This window comes from Martes martes, assembly GCF_963455335.1.
Source record: "Martes martes genome assembly, chromosome: 9".
In the NCBI taxonomy this organism is placed as follows: domain Eukaryota; kingdom Metazoa; phylum Chordata; class Mammalia; order Carnivora; family Mustelidae; genus Martes; species Martes martes.
The window spans coordinates 9336226-9358832 of NC_137896.1; the positions used below are offsets into that span (position 1 = coordinate 9336226).

General features: G+C 47.3%; 1 long non-coding RNA gene across 1 annotated transcript in view; it reads left to right on the forward strand.

Moving 5' to 3' along the window:
* Positions 1-21573, forward strand: part of LOC308348941 — a 79452-nt gene extending 57879 nt beyond the window's left edge. Inside the window, exons 2-3 of the long non-coding RNA XR_013967403.1 lie at positions 13750-13901; positions 20861-21573. This is a non-coding gene — a long non-coding RNA (uncharacterized lncRNA). The remainder of the gene's footprint in view (positions 1-13749; positions 13902-20860) is intronic.
* Positions 21574-22607: the final 1034 nt, after the last annotated feature.

Here is a 22607-nt window from a genome sequence, read left to right on the forward strand (position 1 = left end):
CATTCAAGGCATCTAGAACATTGCTGGACGCAATGGTAAATTCTCTGTAAACTTGGCAATTATCGTTCTTATCAGCCTCATTTAAGAAGCAGAAACACTTGAAGATCTTAAGGAATGTGCTGAAGGTGTATATGGCTTGGCCGGGCTGGGTCCTGGATCTGGGCCTGTCTTATTCCAACATTCACGGCATTAATATGTAAAAGGTCACACGGTAAATATATCAGACTTTGCAGAACAGGCTGTCTTTGAGCCAACTACTCAATTCTGCCTTTGCAACGTGCCGGCAGCCGTAAACAATAAATACATAAAGGAATGGGGTTTGGCTGCGTTCCAATAAAACTTTATCTGCAAAAGTAGGTGGAGGACCAGATTTGGCCTATGGGCCTTAGTTTGCCAATCTCAGTATTTACTACGTAACCGGAGCCTACAAGGTCAGTTGACTTCCAGGCTTTAGCTGCACTGGGAAAAAAAAAAAAAAAATCACTTCTGGACATGCATTTCTTTCTGCTTCTGTCAGGTTTGAATTTTACATTAGAGCCTGTGTTTAAAAACAGTATCGCTCTAAGTTGGGCGATGCCCTCTTGATCGACGGGGCTCACCCGCTTACCTGCTTAAAGCAGATGGACAGATGGGGCGCCTGAGTGGCTCGTGGGTTAAGCCTCTGCCTTTGGCTCAGGTCATGGTCTCAGGGTCCTGGGATCGAGCCCCGCATCGGGCTCTCTGCTCAGCAGGGAGCCTGCTTCCCTTCCTCTCTCTCTGCCTGCCTCTCTGCCTACTTGTGATCTTTGTCAAATAAATAAATAAAATCTTTAAAAAAAAAAAAAAAAAAAAGCAGATCGACAGAGGTGGGTCAGACATTTTAATCAATACGGTCTTCTCTCGGAATGTTTCATTCCAGCCCTCTGCATTGGCTCTTCAAGGTCCTTGAGAATTAAAATGGTCAGCGTGAAGTTCCTCTGTCAATACCTCTAGCCATGGGTGAGTTTTGGCGAGTGTGAGAGCAAGGCCCCTCTTGGAAGCTTTCTGGAATTTTTTGGTGTTTGAAGATACTGAGTTTGCATTTCGAAATCTGACAAGGCTGTTCTAGATAACCAGGAACCCCAGATCTGTATGATAAAAGCTGGAATGTTTGATTCTGTACGTTGTATTTCGTTGCATGGAAGCCTGTAAAATGTTGTATCCATAGACTTCGGTTCTTCAGAAAGTCCTTTTCTCAGAGAGGAAATTCATGTGGCATCTGTGTGTGACATGCATTCACGCCCAATACTGCCTTCCCGGTTCTTTCTTTTTAAGATTTTATTTATTTATTTGACAGAGAGAGAAAGCAGAGAGGCAGGCAGAGATGGCGGCGGGGGGCGGGGGGGGGGGGGAAGCAGGCTCCCCGCTGAGCAGAGAGCCCGATGCGGGGCTCGATCCCAGGACCCTGAGATCATGACCTGAGCTGAAGGCAGAGGCTTTAACCCACTGAGCCACCCAGGCGCCCCCTTCCCAGTTCAAATACTACATTTCAGAGGGCAAATAGAAAACCTGGAAGAAAGGCAGAGAGAGGGATTAAAAAAAGGAAAAAAAAAAACAGCTTTTTTTTTTTTTTTGGTTATACTTTTACTCTCTTATTTCGTCTGCCTTATAGAAGACTCCACCCAGAAAGATAACGATTCACATCACAGATAATACCGTGAAATTTGATCACTTGAACTCACAGAAATGGTTTAACTAGTTAATCAACCTCATCCTTTATCTCCAAACTCACCTTCCCGCTCCTATTTTGAAAAATAAACAGAGGGCTTATGAGAAGTTGGGCGGCTCCCTTGAGGGCATTGGAGTATCTGTGCTCCTGGCGGAATCATTGTCAGAGTAAAACGAAGGAGGGAAAAAGACAATAGCCACCGGGAGCTATGGGGGGGGAGGGTGAAGGCATCCCCTCCTGTCTCCACGTTTACAAAGGGTCTAACATGTGTACTGAAGCCAGATAGTGTTCCCTGTAACCTCTTCCCCTAAACAGCCCTCATTTGGAATAACAATGAACATATCAAACACACGCGTATTACTTTATATTCCTCACAAGCTCCTAAGCTTTCTATACATGATTTTTACTTTTTTTTTCCTTAAGATTTTATTTATTTATTTGACACAGAGAGAGATCAAAAGCAGAGGGAGCAGCAGGCAGAAGGATAGGGAGAAGCCGGCTTCCTGCCGAGCAGGGAGTCCGATGGGGGGCTTGATCCCGGACCCCGGGATGGTGACCTGAGCCAAAGGCAGACGCCCAACCGACTAAGCCACCCAGGCGCTCTGATTTTTACTTTTTAATTAGGAAAATTTTCAAATATGCAGAGAAGTACAGAGAGTAGTATGTATGCATACACATGCAGCCGCCGTCAGGATGTAAGGGTCACTGGCATTTTGCCATATTTGCCACATTTTGCTTCACCAATCATTTCTTTTTCCTCATGTACTTCAAATGATAGGCATTGGGACTTTTGTCCCTAAATCCCTCTGGTTGTGTCTCTAAAATCGAGAGGTGTTTTTTTGTTTTTTTTTTTAAAGCAATCACAGCTTTCCCCGAAAGAGCCTTTTCTCAAGCCAGGATCCAATCAAGGACCATGTGTGACATGGGGTTGTTGTATGTCCTGTGGGCCTTGTAAAATCCAGAATACCCCTCACTCCTACCCCACACTTTATTTTTTGTACCCTACACTTTTGCCCCCCGCCCCCCCCCCCAGGACATTAATGTTTTTGAAGAGCCCAGGCCAGTTGTCCTTTTCAATAATCTATCTTCAAGAAGATTTCATACAACTTTAAACTTGTGTCTCATCACTGGACCACAATAGATAGCACAGACGTACACATGCTTTGTTTTGTTTTATAGAGAGGAGGAAGGAGAGCACAGGGATGGGGTGGGGCGCAGAGGGAGAGGGAGAATTTTTTTTTTTTTTAAGATTTTATTTATTTATTTGACATACAGGGAGATCACAAGTAGGCAGAGAGGGGGGGGAAGCAGGCTCCCTGGTGAGCAGGGAGACCAATGCAGGACTCAATCCCAGGACCCTGAGATCATGACCTGAGCCGAAAGCAGAGGCTTAACCCACTGAGCCACCCAGGTGCCGGGGAGAGAGAGAATCTTAAGCAGACTCCACGCTGAAAACAGAGCCTGACGTGGGGCTCGATCTCACAACTCTGAGATCATGACCTGAGCCAAAAATCAAGAGTCTTAACTGACTCTTAACTGACTGAGCCCCCCAGAAATCCTTTACATTGCTTTTTAAGATTCTTTTTTTCCCCTTTTTTTGGGGGGGGTCTGTTAAAACTTACAATTTATAACCGCATACATTTGAAATGTTCTGTAGTATTGTATATCATGCAGTTTAGTTGTAAGGCTACCCTTTTCATTTTTTCTGTATATATGCAGAATATATATTATACATCACGTATTGCATATTATTATGAATTTATAGCTATGAGTATATATTATATATACAGAATATATTACACATTCTGCAGTTTATACAGAATGTAAATAAATTATTCCATGTATAGAATGTATATATACAGAGAATCTCAAGAAGTAGAAATGACTTGGGACCCTCATAGCCACTGACTATACGTTCAAAGGAATATGTGGGCTCATCCTAGTTTGGGGGAGTCCTTGCTCACTCCATGCATCATTATTTATTCCCAGTCATGTAATATAGTCGTTACTACGCCCAGAGCTGGCTGCCCTGGGGCTTGCCACCTGCGCTATGAATTTGTTCCCAGCACTGCCGAGCTGTTTCGGCTGTGTCCACACAGACACCTTCCTAAATGCTTTGACAATCGCTTCCTGGAGATTAAGCTGAATTATTTAGCCAGCAGCTCATGACTCTTTTTTCCCTCGTCACTTTAATTTCATGCCAACCTTTTCTGGAATGGAGGCGTATTCCCCGTTCAGGACAAAAGCCCTCTGCTTGCCGGTAGCGTAGATTCTAACTTGTGTGGCCTGGAAGGATTATTTGATCTGGAAAGGTCAGCTGAGCCGCCCTGGATGGGATGAGCTACAGAAGCAGGGGTTGTCTTAAGCCGTTACGTGCTGGGGTGGTTTATTATGAAAGAAGCAGAGCTGATTTTCGAACACATTAAATTCATTGCTAACACTTAAAACTTTGGCATGTTTACCTAAGAATTTAGATCACTGGTTCTTTTGGTGAATGGGCAGGTGTGGCCACGGTAGGCTCGCTCTCGAACTCGGCTACAGGTAGTCTGCTGCGGCCAAGGTCGTCGTCCACTCCCACTTCTCCTGCGGCGGAGAGGGAAGCAGAAGCCTTTGGAGGGCCACGGAGGGTCACCGAACAAAATGTACTGAAAAGCCATGATGCACCAGGCACAGGCTTAAGCGAAAACAGACACAGCGCCCTCCTTTGAATATTCTAGAAGGTGAAATAGACGGTAGTCAAGTGGACAGACACTTATCACTCAGCAAATAATGACTGAGCCCTACCAGGTGCTAGACACGATTCTAGCAGGAGATAGAGCCGTGAATGAAGCAAAGTCCCCGATCTCGTGGCCCTCACGAGGGGGGGGGATGGCAAGGGAGGGGACACGAATGAAAAACAAAATAATCTCAGTAAAGCAAATAACCTCTTAAACAGCAGTACGAGCTATGGACAAAATTAGTAGAGAGGGGAACCAGGATCAGTGGGTAGGGATGGCCATAGTATATCCAGAGGTCGGTGAAGGTCACCGAGAAGGTGTTTTGAAAGGACAGAATGAGGGAGGGAGGGAGGCATGGAGGTATCTGTGGGAGCGTGTTCTCGGCTGAGGGAACCACCAGGGCCAAGGCCCACAGGCACTTGTGGAGTGAGGAGGCCAATATGGCGGGAGGAGCCAGCAGGGGCCAGTGCCAGGAGAGCCACGGCCGGGGAGCCTGGGGGTTGGGCTCTCCCCAAACTGAGCAAATGGGACGTGTCACCGACCTGCCTCTTCACGGGACCTCTTTGCCTGTGTGTGTTGAATGACGTTGGGAAGGGGCAGAAGGAGGCCCGGAAGTGCAGCTAGGAAGCCACTGCGGTGCCCAGACTTGAGCGGGACGGGGAGAATGGTCAGATTCTGAGGGGTCTGAAGGTGGAGATGGATGAGTGGGTTGCATGGGGACGACAGAGAAAGAAAGGAGTCAAGGACGTCCCCTGGTTGTTTTGTTTTGTTTTGGTTTGTTTTAAGATTTTATTTATTTATGAGAGACGGGGTGGGGGTGGGGGTGGGGCGCAGGAAGCAGAAGCAGAGGGAGACGCAGGCTCGCCACTGAGCAGGGAGCCCAGTGCAGGGCTCATTCCCAGGACGCTGAGATCATGACCTGAGCTGAAGGCAGTGGCTTAACCCACTGGGCCCCCCGGGAGCCCCAAGCCCCCTGTTTTGTTGCCAGGTGACAGGACAGAGTTGCCGTGAGCCAAGCTGGAGACTCCTGTAAGAGCAGCCAGTGTGAAGAACACCAGGAGTCGTTTTTAAATTTTATTTATTTATTTGTCAAAGGGAGAGAGAGAGTACAAGCAGGCAGAGTGGCAGGCGGAGGCAGAGAGAGAAGCAGGCTCCCGCTGAGCAAGGAGCCCGATGAGGGTCTCAATCCGAGGACCCTGGGATCCTGACCTGAGCTGAAGGCAGACGCTTAACCGACTGAGCCACCCAGGTGTCCCAGGAGTTTGGTTTTGAACACGTTACCTTTGGGGGCTTCTTGGGGCCTAAAGTGAAGGTGCCCAGAAGGCTTTGGCTATTTGATCCTGGAAATTCAGGGGCAGAGGTGAGCTGGTGCTTTGCTAATGGACAGTCGGTAGAGTCTGGATGAGACCACAAACAGAGTGGGTGTCCACAGAGAAGAGAGAGTCCCACGACTGAGCTCTGGGCACAGCAGCATGACAATGGCAGGAAGATGTGGGAGAACCAGCATGAGAGACAAAAGAGTGGCTTGGGAACTGAGAGAAAACCTTCCCTTCTGGAAGTCCAGACTGTGTTTCAAGGAGGATGTATTATATTGAATGCTGCTGGCGGGGCGAGAAAGATGATCCCTGAGAATTAATTGACCATCGCGTTTAACGAGGTGGAAGGGTCAGTCTGTTCCAGTCTTCGGATTCATCTCCCTCCGGTAACAAAATCATCCATTCATGCAAATTCTATCAAGCATTGTGCTAGCCATTCTCCCAGATGGCTCCCAACGATCCCTGCCTCCCACCCCGAACAGGGCTGGCCTCTTAACCAATAGGATGTTGCAGAAATGAAGGTGTATGACCTCTGAGACTAGGTCTTCAAAGACGTGAGTCTGGGATTAGTAGTGATGATTTTGCAACTTCATGAATATACTCAAAAAGGAGAGCCTGGGTGGCTCAGCGGGTTAAGCATCTGCCTTCAGCTCAGGTCATGATCCCAGGATCCTGGGATCGAGTCCCACATAGGGCTCCCTGCTCAGCAGGGAGCCTGCCTTTTCCTCCTCCCTCTGCCTGCCTGCCACTCCTCCTGCTTGTGCTCTCTCTCTGTCAAATAAATAAATAAAATCTTAAAAAAAAAAAAAAGAATACACTAAAAAAAAACCCCACTGAAGTGTGTACTTTCAAAGGGTGAATTTTAGGGTATGTGAATTTATCTCAATGACAGAAATATATACATATATACATATTTCATATATATATTAGAAACAATTAAGATGGGGGACCTGGGTAGCTCAGCGGGTTAAAGCCTCTGCCTTCGGCTCAGGACATGATCCCAGGATCCTGGGATCGAGCCCCCCGCATCGGGCTCTCTGCTCAGCAGGGAGCCTGCCTCCCCCTACCTCTCTACCTACTTGTGATTTCTGTCTGCCAAATAAATAAATAAGGGGCGCCTGGGTGGCTCAGTGGGTTAAAGCCTCTGCCTTCGGCTCAGGTCATGATCTCAGGGTCCTGGGATCAAGCCCCGCATCGGGCTCTCTGCTCAGCGGGGAGCCTGCTTCCCTTCCTCTCTGCCTGCCTCTCTGCCTACTTGTGATCTCTCTCTGTCAAAATAAGTAAAATAAAAAATATTTTTAAATAAATAAATAAAATCTTTTTTTAAAAGATTTATTGAAAAAAAAAAGGAAAGAAAGAAACAATTGAGATGAAATGAATCAGATCAGTCACGTCAGTGACCACAATAAATGTGAGTAAAATGAGTGATTCTACTTAACAAAATAAAGTCACTGTGGCTACCAGCCCACTCTCAGCTCTCTCACGGGTGCCCTGTTGGGAGGATCCTCGCGGAGTCCTGTGGCCGGTCCGCGTGAGGACACTCGGGTAGCCCCGCGGAGAGGTCCACGGGTCGTGCCATCTGGAAGGAGGCCCTCCCGCCCCCGCCAGAGCCTCAGCCCACGGCTCTCCGGCCCACATGTGGACGGTCACCTCGCGAGGAACTACAGGCCAGAGCCACCCGAAGAAGCCGCTCCCACATTCCTGACCCACAGAAACGACGAGATAATAAATGTTGATTGTTCTAAGACACTAAGTTCGAGGTAACTTGTGACCCAGCCGTAAACGATACAAGCGCCGACTCTGCTCTAGGCTCTGGCAACCGGGGAGCGAGAAAGGCGGGCAGTTGCCCGGTGGACTTTGCAGACTCCCAGGAGCAGCGTCTCCACTACCCAGGGCGGCTGGTGTCCCTGTGACCCCCAAGAGCTGGCGGCTGTGCTCGTGCAGGCAGAGTGAGGCAAGAGCTGTGACCGAGGCCGCCATCCCGGGCTGTCCAGTCGGAGCGGGGAGCTTTTCAGTCGGTTTGAAGATGTAACCAGGAACTCGGGGAGCCTGGGTGGCTCTTTAAGCGTCTGACCCTTGATTTCGGCTCCAGTCGTGGTCTTGGGGTCACGGGATCGAGCCCCACCGTCGGGCCGGTGCGGAGAGTCTGCTTGAGATTCTCTCTCTCTCCTTCTCCCTGGGCCCTCCCCCCCACTCAAGCTCTCTCTCTAAATAAATAAAATCTGAAAGATTTCCAGCCCCTCTGGAAACCAGCATGGAGGTTCCTCAGAAAGTTACAAATAGAACCACCCTAGACCCAGCAAATGCTCTGGTTAAGTATTTACCCCAAAAATACAAAAACATTCATTCAAAGGGATGCATGCGCCCCAATGTTTACAGCAGCGTTATCTGCTAGATAGCAGATTACGGAAAGAGCCCAGATGGCCATCGGCAGATGAATGGATAAAGAAGATGTGAGATATGTAGTGAAATATTAGTCAGCCATTTGCAACAACATGGACAGAGCTAGACAGTACAATGCTAAGTGGAAAAGGTCAGAGATAGACGAATACCACGTTTCCAGTCATATGTGGAATTTAAGAAAGAAAACAAATGAGCAAAGGGGAAAAAAGAGAGAGAGAGGCAAACCTAGAAACAGACTCTTAACTATAGAGAACAAACTGATGGTTACCAGAAGGGAGGTGGAGGGGGGGTGGGGAAGGAGGTGATGGGATTAAGGAGTGCGCTTGTGGTGAGCTCTACATGATGTACAGAAGTGTTGCATCACTATATTGTACACCCGAAACTAGTATTACACTGTGCACTAACTAACTGGAATTTAAATTACAAATTTAAGAAAAGGGGCGCCTGGGTGGCTCAGTCGTTAAGCGTCTGCCTTCGGCTCAGGTCATGATCCCAGGGTCCTGGGATTGAGCCCCAAGTGGCTGAGCAGGGAGCCTGCTTCTCCCTCTCCCACTCCTCCTGCTTATGTTCTCTCGCTGTCTCTCTCTGTCAAATAAATAAGTAAAATCCTTGAAGGAAAGAAAGAAAGGAAAGAAAAAAAAAAAAAACGAACAGGGGAGGTATAATGAAGTACTCCTGCTGGAGAAGTATAACCCCAAAGCTTCTTGAGATACGTCCATATCAATATCTAGACCCACATCCACACCCACAGCCATATCCTTATCTATCCATAGATAGAGCTCTTGTAAATAAGAAACCAGATTATGGAAAACTTGGTGACCTTAAAAAAGTGTTTTCTGAAAGAAAAAAAAAATCTCTTTTATCTGGTCCATTTCTCCTTCAAGTCCCAATTCAAATGTCACCTTTTTTTGGTGGAAACTTACTGGAGATACTCCCATAATGCATTATCTGTTCACTGGAAAACATTTCCTGAGCACCCAGTATATACCTGCCTTGTGCAGGGGGCGAGGATCACAGCAGGCAACTTCCCAGCCCTCAAGGACTGGGGTCAGTACCTGACTGGGAGACAGGTTTGCTGGCGAGTACAACAGTTTGAGTTCCACACGCAGACAAGTGTGCCGGGAGGTGCCGTAGAGCTTTATGGCAGAGAATCCCACCTTTGGAGAAAGGCAGAGCGGACAGCGGAGGCGGGGTGGTTGAGGGTGGTGATCGATATAACAGCTACACAACGAAATCCTCAACCCTTAAAAGATCAGGCATGCATCTAAAGAAATGAAATCTTGCCATTTGCATCGACGTGGATGGAACTGGAGGGTGTTATGCTGCGTGAAATAAGTCAATCAGAGAAAGACAATTTTCGTATGATCTCACTGATACGAGGAATTTGAGAGGCAGGGCAGGGGGTGGTGGGGGGAAGGGAGGGAAAAATGAAACAAGATGGGATCCGGAGGGAGACAAACCGTAAGAGACTCTTAATCTCACAAAACGAACTGGGAGTTGCTGCGGGGTGGGGGGTAGGGATAGGGTGGCCGGGTGATGGGCATTGGGGAGGGTATAGGATATGGTGAATGCTGTGAAATGTGTAAGCCTGATGATTCGCAGCCCTGTACCTCTGGGGCAAATAATACATTATAATATTATAATATAATGATATATATGTTATAATACATTGTTAATAAAAATATTTTTTTAAAAAGATTTTATTTATGTATTTGACAGACAGAGATGACAAGTAGGCAGAGAGGCAGGCAGAGAGAGAGAGGGGGAAGCAGGCTCCCCGCTGAGCAGAGAGCCCGATGTGGGACTCGATCCCAGGACCCTGGGATCATGACCTGAGCCGGAGGCAGAGGCTTCAACCCGCTGAGCCACCCAGGCACCCCTAATAAAAATAATTTTTAAAAAGAAAGATCAGGCATGGCTTCATGGGCGAATGACATCGGAACGGGGTTTGAAGGCTGTGTCAGTGACAAAGAAGTAGGTTCCCCCACCGCGCTATCTTGTTTTCCCAGCATTCCTGAGGTTTAATGACAAACAAGAATTGTGCACACTTACGGCGTACAACGTGGTGATTTGTACACGTGTACAATGTGACACGATGACCGCAATCAAGGAGTCTCCCCAGGGAGTTCCCGCATTGTTTTGTTTTTAATGTGAGAAAACCACCGGACATTTCTCAGAAGCAGCATCTCGTGGATACAGTCGCGTGTGGCAGGTCAGGGCAGAGCCCGTCCCCAAGGCTCCCGTGTCCGTGTGAAAAAGAATTATTACATAAAATTTGCTTTTCTCCTGTTCATCTGCCTTGCCTCGACTTCATTCTCAGGCCCAGCCCGAGACCCTAAGAGGTAGAGGAGGAGCTCTGCGTTCTCTGTAGTATGACTTGCTTCATTAGCGGCCGTATGTCGTTGTCTTCAGAGGGACATATTGTTACCATCGCCTTCCGTGTTTTGTCCTTAGAGGCTGCGCCAGCCCAACGAGGACCATGGTCGAGGTTTGAGTCCCATCGGGGCTGCTGGCCCGAGTCTTCCCGGATAGGAGCCATGGGAAGGTCATGGTTTTAATAAATTGTCTTAGGACGGGCCATCAGAGTTCGGGAGGATGGACTGGCCCTCCGGAGGGGCAGAGCTGAGAGACCAGCTCTGGGGCCGGGGGTTTGCCAGGCTCCAGGAGGAGCGCACGGTCCCTAAGCCTGGACCTCCAGCCTTCCTGCTGTTCTCTCCAACCCCGCTTCTCTGTGGTGTCCCCACTGGCACCGCCCCCCCTACACTCTTCCCCTTTCCTGTGGCCAAACCAGCTCTGGGGACCAGCAGAGCCTCAAGGGTGACCAGCTAAGGAAAAACTAAAACAACGGTACCTCCCGCTTGCTGAGAATCGTCCTCGACATGCTGTATATACACACGTACGTGTAAAGACTGTTCCATACGTAACGTGATATATGCAGCATGGAGGGACACATAGAGAGCCATACAATGTTCTGCACCTGTATTTCCTTAAAACAACCCAACAAGGCAAGCACTGCCGTTAGCCCCATTTTACAAACGACGACATGAAGTCCAGAGAGTTAAGGAACTTGGCCAACACCGAAGTGAGGAGGCTTGGGTTTGGCCCCAGCCGATCCGGTTCCAGATTCGACCCACTGTGCCATACACCGAAAGGCGTATGAACAGGGGAGAGGCGCCATCAGAAAGCTTTTTAAACCAGTGCGCGTTAGATTCGAAACGTTACTGCATCTGAGAATGTCTCAAGCCACCAATTCGTCTGCGTTCGTATTTTCAGTACCAAAAATATTGCACAAACAGAAATACCAGTATTGTAGCTCTTAGAATGAGCACCATAGACAAGGATATGAAAATCCCCTGAAATGGCTCTGCCCTGAGTAATTGCTAATTACAAATAAAATTTGAAAGGGGAGGGGAGTTCCTATTGAGTAAATATGGTCCTAGACACGGGGTGCGTCGGGTGAAGGATTGGGATTCCACAGAAGTCTTTTTACTTCTTTTTCCTCGCTAAGAGGGAGCCCTTAGCCTGCGATTTTATGTTTGAGCATGTCCTCCTCTCCCTACACGCGCAGGGCTCGCATTGGGCAAGCTCCCGGCCATGCTGTAAAAAGGCATTGTCCCCAGAACATATTTAAATTTCAAATACATGCTTAATAACCCCAAGCTCTGCGCTGATTAAATTCTCTGCATAACTCGAGGGGTCGTTTCATTTCACTCCAGCAATCTGGAATTCTGAACTTAGGTTTTGTTCACATGCCGCCCCCTCCCAGCCCCCAAGCCCGTCTTCTTTTTCTCTGCAAATCTGCTAGTGGCAATTAGCCTAAAAGATATACCTTTCTGCTCTGGTTTGGTTTAAAAAGGCATTAATCTGGGTTATGGGGAATATTCTATGCTAATGTGTGTTTTATTTTCAGCAAGTCTTATTGATCTGCACTTTCCATCCTTCCTTATTAATGTCCAGCAGCCCAACTTTTAAAAGGGTCAGATTTCAAAGAGACTACATCCTCTCCTTGGGAAGTACTTCCCCCTCATATTTCTGGAAACACAAGTAGGCTATCTGGCCCCTGATCCATATGCATGGCTTGGTTCACGCTGGCATCCTGTGGCTCGTGGGCCCTGAATGTCAGGGTACCCGAAGCAGAATCTCTCAAGGTCACCGCAAAACGTTTTTGGAATGCTAAGGGGGAGAACACCGTCAAAATCTCCTCTTTAAATGTGGGAATCTCTATTTTCTGGTTTTGGAACTACCTAAACTTAACATTTCAATACTTGCCTGATCCCAGAGCTGTTTATAGAAGGGCTATTTATAGAAATTCCAAATGTGGTCATTTCAGGGACTATTGTTAAGGGCAGCAACAGAAACGGAGAAGCCGAAAGATCATTCCAACTTCAGAACTTATCTTTTTAAAAGAAATTTCTTACCTGGGAAAGATTTTAAGTTTACAGGAAAATTGCAAAGACGGTTTTGGGGGGTCCTCAGATACTCCTCACTCAGTCTCCCCTAATTTTAGCATCTCCATGCAATGATCCATTTGTCAAAATTGGGAAATTAACATTGGTAAAATACCATGGACTAAAGTCTGGGCTTCATTATGATTTCCTCCATTTTCCACTGCTGTCCTGTTTTCTGTGCCAGGGTCCAATCCAGTATACCACATTGCATTTTTAGTGATATTTTTCCTCATCTTATTTTGTTTTCAGCACTTTTTTTTTTTTTTGCCACTCAATTAAAAAAAAAATCAAAGGACAATGGATTATTAAAAGGACTCCTGACGTCTATTTGTTTCAGTAATTCCTAAATGGCCATACGCATTCTCACTAGTGGTACACATGAGATAATGTTAGGTAGTTTACTGAGGAATATTTTTAATTTAAATAATTACATATATATTTTAAGGGCTTTTAGAAAAATATATAGCAAGCCAAGACACCTTTTTTTTTTTTTTTTTTTTTTTTTTTTTAAGATTTTATTTAGGGGCATCTGGGTGGCTCAGTTGGTTAAGTGTCTGCCTTTGGCTCAGGTCATGATCTCAGGGTTTTCGGATCAAGCCTCCCTCCTGCTTCCTGCTCGGCAGGAAGTCTGCTTCTCCCTCTGCATCTCACCCCACTCATGCTCTCTCTCTCTCAGTCTCTCTCTCTTTCTCTTGCTCTCTCAATAAATAAATAAAAATGTTAAAAAAAAAAAAAAAAAGATCATGACCTGAGCAGAAGGCAGACACTGAGCCCCCCAAGAAGACCATCTTACAGATACTCTTTCCAAGAATGAGGCTAAATGTAAAAAAAAAAAAAAATTAGTGCATATAAAGATAGCTTAAAGGAAAATATTAAGTAAGTAATCGTACAAGGGGATTCACGGGCCAGAGTTTGGAAACACTCATCGCTTTCAAACCCTTCCTTATGCACATGAGGGAAACTGAGGCACGGGAGGGAAGCGGCTTGTGCCTCCTCCTCTTTCCTGGGTAGCCCCATCCCAACGGGGGCTGGCATCTCCGCAGACCCGGGGACCTGGGTGGTCCTGTGCATCCTGCTAGGCACTGGGTGCAGTTCTGGGCTAGAGATCATTCTGGTATGGGAGACAGGAGAGCAAACCCACCAGAGGGTTCAGGAAGGTTTTCTTGCGTCTTTAAAAGGGACCCAGTCATCAACAGTGGACCAGATCCATTAACCAGGGCGCCTCCACCAGAACACGGCTCCACGGGAACGAGGACTGTTTCCATACCGCACTGCAGAGGGATCGCCAAAGCTTGCTGTCCTGAGGGGATAACAGGGAGAAGTACGTCAGGTACGTGTGCCACTGTCCATCTAAGGGGGGGGCCGTACACAAATACATATACGTGCTTGGCTGTATTTAAAAATGATGTAAAAATGGGGCGCCTGGGTGGCTCAGTGGGTTAAAGCCTCTGCCTTCGGCTCAGGTCGTGATCCCAGGGTCCTGGGATCGAGCCCCACATCGGGCTCTCTGCTCAGTGGGGAGCCTGCTTCCTCCTCTCTCTCTGCCTGCCTCTCTGCCTACTTGTGATCTCTGTCTGTCAAATAAAAAAGTAAAATCTTTAAAAAAAAAATGATGTAAAAAGAAACCAAAAACTTTTAAACACTGGTTACCATTAAGGAATGGGAGAGGAAAGCAGAAAGTCAGGCCAGAGCCTTCTCTGAAAATATTTTACTTTGGTCAGTGTCTTGCATAATGAAATTTTAAATTTGGTTCTTAAGAAAGCAAGCCCTAAAATTTGAAAACAGAATAAGAAATGAAACAAAGGGAGTGCCTGAGTGGCTCAGTCAGTTGGACATCTGACTCTTAATTTCAGCTCAGGTCATGATCTCAGGGTCATGGCCTTGAGGTCTGCGTCAGACTCTGCTCGGGGGGAGTCTGCTTTTGATTTTCTCTCTCCCTCTGCCTCTCCCCCCGCTAAAATAAATGAATAAAATGTTAAAAAAAAATTAAACAAAGACCCTAACTGCCTATTTACTTGGTAGCATGACCACACACAGGGGAAAGGCGTCAGGGGAGATAACACACATAATTTGACTGCATATCTTGGTGCCCTCAAGACAAAAGCATTGCACATAACGAATCTTTAAAACTATTTTTCCAGGGGCACCTGACTGAGTCAGTGGAGAGTACGATTCTTAATCTCAGGGTCATGAATTCGAGCCCCACACTGATTGTGGAGATTACTTAAATAAAAATTTAAAAAAAAAATAGAACTTAAAAAAAGCCCCCAAACTATCTTTCCAGAATCATATTGTTGGTAGTCAAGTCGATACCGCTCTTCTTAGATGCTTATGTATATATGGTGGGATAAAACAAGTATTTGTCTCCAAGGCTAAATGATTATCTGAGAACAAAAGCCTTTTAAATACAATCTTCTTGCTAATTAATACATTGCTAATTAGTACACTGGAGGAGGCATGTAACCTTCATGAAAATTGCCCCATAATCTCATTGTTCAGAGATAGCTGGTGTTATCACTGAATGTCTTTAAGTTTTTTCCTCTGTGTGACTGTGCACTTTTGCCAAAATGAAATCATGCTGAATATATGTTCGGTAACCCATTTTTCAGATTTTTTGTGACTGCATGAAATTCTTTTCATATCCTTCAAGTGTTTTTCTCCCTCTGCTAGATGGTAAATGTCATGAGGGCAGAGTCTTTGAACACTATTTCTCCAACCTTGTTAACCATGCCCCAATCTCAAATTTTGCCATGTATGTATAACATCTTTACAAGAATTTGCTTAATATTTCCCTTTAAAGCAACTCACATTTTTTCTTAGCCTAACCTTAACCAATTGTCTTCTTGAAATTATAGGCTTGATAAACTAGCTATACATTTTTTTTTAAGATTTTATTTTTAGGGGCACCTGGGTGGCTCAGTGGGTTAACCCTCTGCCTTTGGCTCAGGTCTTGATCTCAGGGTCCTGGGATCGAGCCCCGCATAGGGCTCTCTGCTCAGTGGGGAGCCTGCTTCTGCCTCTCTGCCTACTTGTGATCTCTCACTCTCTATCAAATAAATTAAATTTTAAAAAAAAGATTTTATTTTTAATCTCTATACCCAAGGTAGGGCTCAAACTCACAACCCCGAGGTCAAGAGTTGCACGCTCTACTGACTAAGCGAGCCAGCTAGGTGCCCCTAACTATACATTTTTCTAATGTGAGTTAATGTAAATATATAACTAATACAATTCAAATGTTCATCTGTGTATGGCTGTCAGTCATCTCGCGTACGCCCAGAGATGTGTATACCACATTTTGACAAAGTTCTATAGCATCCTATTTAAATAGATTTTAGATTGTATTATCAACTTTGTATGTGTCTACGTTCTATGAGTTTCAACACACTTCAAGAGGGTTGGGCAACCACCACACAATTAGGATACAGAAGAGTTCCGTCTGCCCCCAAATTTCCCTCCCGCTGCCCCTTTGTAGACTTCTCTCCTCTGGACAGACCACGGTCTCCTACTGTTGGGTCATCAAGTTGTTTCCTAGTTCTCTCTTTGATGATTAACTTGCTTCCTTTCAGTATTGTTGTGTTTGAACCCCTTTGGGATAGCTTCGAATTGTAATCCATCTGGGGCTTTAAGCACTTACATAAATACCAGACAGTCATAACTTATCCGGTACTACTTCTGCTTTGATTCTCTGTCTCCCCCAAGATTTTATGCATTCATAAGGAAGTCATGGTTTCTGTTGTTCCTGAGCACAATTAAACGAAGACAAGCCGTGTAAACCAAAGGCGGAGTATCTCAGATCTAATACACAACACAAAGGGAGCCTGATTTTGGTTTGGGGCTTGCCTCTTTCATTCCCTCTGTCCTTCCTTCCCCCTTCTCCCCCCACCCCACCCCACCCCCTACCCCCTCAGTGGTTGGCAATCCAGCCCTTATGCTAACAACACTCCCCAGCATGTGGGCCACCTCTCCACTAGCCTGTGTCCGTGAGAGACATCACTAATCGATCACCGCACCCTTCAACTGTCGCTCAGATGCCTCAGAGCCCTTCTCAACCCAGTATCCCAGGCAGTTGGCGGGAGGTAGCCCACCAGAGGACATGTATTTGCTGTCCTAACTCAGTCTTATATTAAGGCTGAAATAATGTCTCTATCTTGACCTGCAGGGTCTCTTAGCCCACATGTCGTCAATCTTCGCAGCCGAGTTCACTTATCCCCAGTGTAGACGCAGGTCCAATCCCAGCTTAGGGCTGGGGGGGAGGGTATGACTGGAGAGCAGGACTGGAGAGCAGGTGAAGGGACTGTTGTGTGTTCTCACTGTAGTGGTGGTTACACAGACTGGCATGTGTGTTAAAACGCATCAAAATGTATACCATCCCCCCCACCCCGGCAAAAAAAGATAAGTTAATTTTAAAATGTTAACACAAGTGAGAATGGATGCTATTATTCCAGAGGTGATCTGAATCCATTCTGATTGATTGATTTATTGAAAAATGTTCTTTTATTTTTTTTTTTTTAAGATTTTATTTTCAAGTAATCTCTACAACCAGCATGGGGCTCGAACTCACAACCCCAAGTTCAAGAGTCACATGCTCTACCGACTTAGCCAGCCAGGTGCCCCGCAAATCTACCCTGATTTATAAATGGGAAGTAGTAAACCAGTTTCCAGCCTGGGTCCTCTGCCCCGTTAGGCAGGTTGCTTGGTGTACATTTCATATGTAAGTGTACTTGTGTCTTGACCCCAGTGAGGCTGGAAGGTGTGGGTCAAGGGCAAAGCCAACTCTCTGGGTTTGAGCTTTTCTGTTTTGGCCATAGTTATTCTCATTTCCTAGCAAACAAGGTCCTTCCTAGTGGGGTGGTTGTTACCTACCTGGGGACCCTAGAGCCCTCTCCCTGCCAGCTTCATTGCCCCCATGCTGCCCCTGGAGCTTGGATCCCAAGTGTCCTGGAAGACCCAGCTGTGTCTGCTTCTCCTCATTTACCCTGGTCTGAATCCTGCCTGTCCTTCTAGCTCCTTCCAGCTCCCTTTCCGTCCCGGCCAACTCAGACGAAGAGATGACTTCGTTTCACACAGCACTTGTCCTGATCTGGGCCAGGGGAAAACGTTTCTGGAAATGGATTAAATCAGTGCTCTGCTGGGTCAGTTCTTAGACAGGAGGGAGTATAGCGTCCCATCATTCCACACACTCCCCCCACAAGTGGTGTTTACCGAAGATACTCTTTTTTTTTTTTTTAAGATTTTATTTATTTATTTGACAGAGAGAGCACAAGCAGGGGGAGCGACAGGCAGATGGAGAAGCAGGCTCCCCACTGAGTGGGGAGCCCAGTGCAGGACTTGATCCCAGGACCCTGGGATCACGACCTGAGCCGAAGGCAAATGCTTAATGACTGAGCCACCCAGGAGCTCCTACCAAAGCGATTCTGAAGGCTACTAAAGCCACAGTTCTCCGGATGTGGTCCCCGGCCAGCAGCGTCCGCAGCACCTGTAAGCTTGTCACGAAAGCAAATTCTCGGGGCCCACCCATGACTTGCTAAATCAGAAACTCTGGGGGTGCCACCCAACAGGGTTTTGCCCAACCCCTGCAAGTGATTTTCACATTTGCTGAGAAGCATTAAGGTTTGAGAGTCACTGGCCTGGGAACCCATAGGACCCTGTCTCCACTGCGTCTTAGAGGGGCTCTTAAATGCCAACACCCAGGGAGGAAATGATGGCACCTGGGACAAAGTGGGCAGTGATGGGGGGCATGAGAGGTGGTCAGACACGGGGTGTATTTTAGTGGTAGAACCAACCCAATTCCCTGGAAAGCTTGGGAGGAGAATCCAAGAATTCGAATCACCTGGGGAGCATTAAAAACAGCTGAGCCAACCCCCCTCTGCCCCGGAAGTGAGCTGTTCCTGCCTTTCTTAGAAGCTTTCCAGACATTTCCTAACGTGCAGCCAAGAGTGAGCGCCAGCCTAGAAGAGCATTTCTCAAAGTGTGTGCACGGGAGCACTTGGGGACCTCATTCAATGTCAGTAGGTGGTGGTGGAACCTGAGAGTTTTCTTTTTTTTAAAAAAAGATTTTATTTATTTGACAGAGATCACAAGTAGGCAGAGAGGCAGGCAGAGAGAGAGAGGAAGGGAAGCAGGCTCCCTGCTGAGCAGAGAGCCCACGTGGGGCTCAATCCCACGACCCTGAGACCATGACCTGAGCTGAAGGCAGAGGCTTTAACCCACTGAGCCACCCAGGCACCCCAAGAGTCTTCATTTCTAAGAAGCACCCATGTAAAACAACTCTCGCTGGGGCTGCTAACCCATGGACCACTCTTTGAGGACCTAGAGCAGGATCCCAGCTCTGTCTGAGGCTTATCAACCTGCCAGCTTGCCTCGTCTCATACCCTGCACCCAAAGGTAAGTCCCATCAACATTGCCTTGAGATATCCAGAGTCTCCCTGCTTCTCACCTCCTCCACCAGCCCAGTCCGAGCCACCACCTGTCACTTACCCTGTATATCCCCATTTCCATGCTTCCCCACTGATGACTGTTTTCTGTGCAGCAGTCAGAGTCACCGTCTTAAACTCTGGCTCAGATCACACCATCACTCTCTGCTCAATTCTGATCACTGGTCTGACCCCATCTGTAATACCCCTCCTGTCTTTCTGTCTTCATTCCCTACCCCTCTCTCTCTCCCATATCTCTCCAGCTGTGCCAGCTAGAACCACAAGTACATTCCTGCCACGGGGCCTTTGCATGTGCTCTTCTCACTGCCTTGAAAGCTCTTATCCCACATCCACATTGCTCCGTCTCCACTTCATTCAGGTCTCTGCTCAGATGTCCCCTCAACAGAGAGGCCTGCCCTGACCTCACCCCCGAACACCCTCCACCCCATCACTCATGCCTCTGCATTAGTGATCTCTTATTGTGTAACAGATCTTCCCCAAACTTGATGGCTTAAAGCAACAGTAATAATTTTTCACCTCATTTGGTTTCTATGGGCCATGAATTTAGAAAGGGCACAGCAGGGATGGCTTATCTCTGTGCACACTGACTGGGACCTCAGCTGGGACACAAACAGGCTGAGGCCTGAGATCATCTGCAGGCCTCTCACTCCCAGGCTGGCTGCCACCTAGAACCCTCAGCATGACCACTCCATGTGGCCCAAGTTTCCTTTCCGCATGGTAGCTGGATTCCGAGGCACGGATCCCAAGACGGAGAAAGAGGGCCAGGCAGAATCTGTATCCTCAGAAACAGACATCACAGGGCTCTACCACATCCTGGCTGGGGGATGCGGGCTCTCGGTCCAGCCCGCGCTCGAGGGGAAGGGAATCGACTTCACCTCTGCCAGGAGGAGGGTTAAGGAATTTGCGGACACCTTTTAAAAGGTCCACACTCCCCCGACCCTGGCTGTATTCTTCCTTGGAACCGTTTCACTTCCTGACATACTGTGTTTCTTTTTCTGTGTGTGTGTTGCCCATCTTGGCTCTCCAGATGTCAGCTCCTTGTCGATCCTCATCCCTCCCCTACCCACTTTGCTGATGACCAGGCGAGACAAAGGGTGGATGCTCAATATCTATTTTTTTGAGTGGGTCAATTACCATGTAGTCACACCTGTTTGGCTGGGGAAACAATCAGGCTGTTTTCTGGGAACCCAAAGACACTGCACGAGGCAAAAACAGTCTGCTCACGAAGAAGAGGACCAAAGAAGCTTGAGAGTGGCTCATGGAGATGGGCTTTGTCATTCCACCTCCTGGAATTATTCCTGATCTGTGGTTCAGGCGAGAGGCTCCTGCCTGCCCAGACAGGCAGCTTGCTCCCGAAGGGGAAGGCCATGAACGTGTCCTCGTTTTCTGGTGTCCCACACTCCGTGCAGCGTACTTCAACTTCACGGGCTCTCTGGACGAAAGATGCCAGCCGTAGTGGAATAGTAACAGCTACTGTGCACGGGGTGTGTGCTCGGTGCCCGGTTCTGTGGTTAATATCTGACGGGTGGTGCTCTGGGTTCTCAAAAAGAATCGTGTCCGTTTCAGGATGAGCACGCTGAGACCTGGAGGGATAAAGAACAAGAGTCTGAAAAAAAAAAAAAAAAAAGAAAAAAAAATGGGTAAGGAAAAAAAAAATGTATATTAGCAGCACCTGGCTGGCTCGGGCTGTGGAACATGGGACTCTTGATCTTGGGGTCGTGAGTTCAAGCCCCGCATTGGGTGTGGAGTTCACCTAAACAAAATAAAAAACCAGGGTCCTGCACTCTATACTGTGTGGCAATATAGGATTGACATACATAATTTGGAGGTAAATAAATTTTTCGTTGGGCCACAGGCTGCCAGCTCCTGAGATGCCACATCCAGACGGAAGCTGGGGAGGGCACACCGCCTAGAAATACTCGGATGTTGAGGTGCCTCCTATTGGGTAAGTCGGCTTTGCTCTGTTAACACTGGGTAGCTAGCGTTTTTGGCATTTTGTGCAAGGAAGAAGGAGATGTATGTCTGTGTGACTCTCTGAGAATGACGGCCCCCGGAGTTGTGCCATAGATTGCTCCAGACTTTCCTTCCGTGGCCACTCGGCTTCCTTTGGGGAACTCCCGGCCCTCTGGGATGATGCGGAAGCTGACGATCAAGGTGTCTTCTTGTACAGCCCCGCCCACACCATCCACCAATTAGAGAACTCTGTGCCAGTCTCCTGCTACCAGCACCGCCTCCCTGACTGGTCCAGAGACGAACAGGGGATCACCCTGAGCCAATCCGAGCATGCCCTGGGACTCCTCTGCCAGAGTTAACTTGGAGAATAAATTTAGCCTTAAAGGTTAGGAAAACTCCCCAGTCAAGGTGCGTGTCCATGTCGTCCTCGGCTCCACCTCTGTCCCAGGTGGTCGGTTTCCTTAATGGCCTTATCCTGAAGGCATCCGTCTCCCTAATGGCCATCCTCACGATACTGATCCCCATATTTGTTTGATACGGGGAGGGAGAGGGAAGGGCTGGCGATTATAGGGCCAAAGAAAGTATCAGCCTCCTTTCTTTATATGTAGTGTTCTTAAAAAAAAAAAAAAAAAAAAAAAAAAAAAAAAGGTGGGGGCATCTGGGTGGCTCAGTTGGTTAAGTGTGTGACTCTTGATTTCGGTTCCGGTCGTGATCTCGGGGCTGTGAGATTGAGCCCCACATGGCGCCCAGTCTGCTTGAAATTCTCTCTCCCTCTTCCTCTGCCCCTCCCCCTGCGTGCACGTGTCCTCTAAATAATAAATAAAGAATAAATAAATAAAATCTTTTTTTTTTTTTTTTAAACGAAGGGGTGCCTGGCTGGGAGCATGTCAGTCTTGATCTCGGGGCTGTGAGTTTGAGCCCCATGTTGGGTGTAGAGTTTACTTAAGGATAAAATCTTTAAAAGGGGGGGAGAGGGGAACTCTGGTTGCATATTGATACCAGCAAAGACCCTGTTTAAATTTGGATGGTGGGTTCCTGGTGCTGAAGTGTTTGCGTCCGCTTGTCATGGCCCTTCATGTCTATTGAGGGTAATTAGATGCTAGTCACGGTGAGAAGCAGGGAGGACACAGCCGTGAGAAGACAGTGTTCTAGGGCTGAGTCTTGGGAGATCCGAATTCAGCTCCCCCTTGCCATTAGCTATAAACTTTGTTTTCGAAACCCACTTACCAGGAGCCCCCATGGGAGCCTTTTAGCCCCAGCTGTGTAGCCTCAATCCCGCCAGTCCCATCCTCTTCCTCAGGGCTCCTGAAGCCCTGATCGATCCCAGCAGATACTCTCAGAATTGTCCTCACCCGTGCTGCCTGGTCACTGAGCTTGGAATAACCTGAAATCCAAGCTGGGTTTTATTTTGTGGGGTTTCTTTCTTTTTTATTTCCAAATAAATTATCTCCGATATAACAATTCGAATACTGTTATGAGTAGATGGTATAAAGTCCACATGTCCCAGAGAAAGTCATTACTTCTAGTTTGGTGGGTTTTCCATCAGATTTGTTTTAATGTATAAATTAACATATACTGGAGCACCTGGGTGGCTCAGTCAGTTGAGCGTCTCACTCTTGATTTCCGCTCAGGTCACCATCTCCGGGATT